The 1,744-nt window shown below is 34.1% G+C and overlaps 1 protein-coding gene across 3 annotated transcripts in view; it reads left to right on the forward strand.

Moving 5' to 3' along the window:
- The first annotated feature begins 661 nt into the window (after positions 1-661).
- The window catches only part of LOC106949789 (ras-related protein Rab-5C-like), an 11,814-nt gene continuing 10,731 nt past the window's right edge, over positions 662-1,744 (forward strand). The window contains exon 1 of one of the 3 annotated variants that reach the window (XM_015036290.1): positions 662-768. The gene's annotated coding sequence lies outside the window, so the exon portion shown is untranslated. Of the gene's footprint in view, positions 827-1,744 lie in introns of all 3 variants that reach the window. The other 2 variants (XM_015036292.1, XM_015036302.1) reach the window with 2 other exon arrangements.

A 1,744-nucleotide genomic window follows, 5' to 3' on the forward strand; every position in this document is an offset into this window, starting at 1 on the left:
TTACAAAAACCAGAAACCGAGAGACAAAAAACAAACATGACATTTGTATTTCTTGCTGTTTTGGTATGACATGTCAACCAATCTACAAAATATATTTATATGATATTCAGCTCTGAAAAAAAATGAAGAAGCCACTCTGATTTTTTACGTTTTATAGGTTGAGTAAAATGAACATTGTTATTTTATTCTACGAACTACAGAAAACATGTCTCTTAAATTCCAATCAAAAATGTAGAATTTATTTGCTCAAAATAACAAAAAGATGCAGTTCATTCAGACCTCAAATAATGCAAAGAAAACAAGTTCATATTCATTTAAAAACATCAGGAACTCAGGAAGAGTTCAGAAATCAATATTTGGTGGAATAATCATGAGGTTTTCAATGGGGTTCAGTGCAGTGGGCTGTTATTTTTTATATATTTTACGGAGCCCCTAAGATATTTAGTAACTTTTTCGCATTTCTAAATCAAGATGAGCCCTTAAAGTATTAATGTGGTTAACTTAAGGTCAAATGTTAAAATACAATTCTTGAGATGCTGATTAGCTACAATTAGGCCTATATAAAAGGCATTTTATTTTTTAAATTCTATTTATTTTTGCCTATTTTTTTCGCCTCCGTTTTAAAACGGAGCTGTACCACGTGCTATCTGATTGGCTCTGACCTTGTGTCACATGACTGAAGAATCCAGGAAGTGTTTTGCTCCCACAAAGCGGAAGCGAATAATTTAGTGGACTTGAAACTGTTATTGGAGAAATTGTTTACAAGGGGTAAGACTCGCATAATTAAGTACTGGGTGCGTAGAATCGGTGTAGTCTTTCTTCTTTGGTAAGAGATGTTCTGTTGGCTCTTTGTTTGTGCCGGAGGATGTTTTAGTTTAGCTCTGCTAACTCATCTTATCGAGCTTTAGCCTCGGAGCTAATTTTCTGCTGTTGTTTCAGTTCGCTCACACGGTTAAAGTTTAACAAAATACGTTGGGACGTTTCACCGTCGATTTGCTTGAAGTTTGTTTGTGGTTTTTAGATAAAATATAATATTTTGTTCATGGGAGTGCGGTTAAAGGTTTAAAGCTCAGCTTTGAGACGAAAACTAGCTGTGTGTGGCCAGTTTCCTCTATTGTACATACTCTGTCATAGTTTAGGAGTTTAGCGGACAGTAGAGCGATGTTTTCTGGTCTATTTCGATATAACTTGGCAGCTGAAGCCGTGGTATTGTTTGGTGTTGATTAACATTTACCTTTACATAATATCAACGAAAACATTGTGATCAAAGTACAGCAGAAGCAACTTTTTATCTGACCTTTGCTAACGTTTAATGAAAACTCTTTCTGCATTAGGGTCACTGTATTTTCTGAATTACAGCTTTATTTTATTAATTAAGTGGAAATCATGAATTCTGTGATTATTATTATTTTGTATATGTTTATCCGACATTATTTGCACTCGATTCGAAAGTCAGATTTTAATTGTGTTTTGAAAAGATAAGCTGTTCTTCCCCGCACCGCTTTTCAAAAGGACAGATCTAAACAAAACGAGAACAAAGATAGCAAATGCTGTTGGCATATATTTCAATCTCACTTCCAGACCAACACAGCCTCATAACTTCCTTGTTTGACGTCATGAATACAGTACACAGGGATAAAAACATCATTGTTTATTTGCAATGTAAAAACTAATAGATTGTGATTTTTATTTACACAAAAGTATGATCTAGGTCAAGCAGCAGTAAATTAAACTCTGTGTTTTT

Source organism: Poecilia latipinna, unplaced genomic scaffold, assembly GCF_001443285.1.
Source record: "Poecilia latipinna isolate Pla-1442-1.1 unplaced genomic scaffold, P_latipinna-1.0 Scaffold22, whole genome shotgun sequence".
Classification (NCBI taxonomy): domain Eukaryota; kingdom Metazoa; phylum Chordata; class Actinopteri; order Cyprinodontiformes; family Poeciliidae; genus Poecilia; species Poecilia latipinna.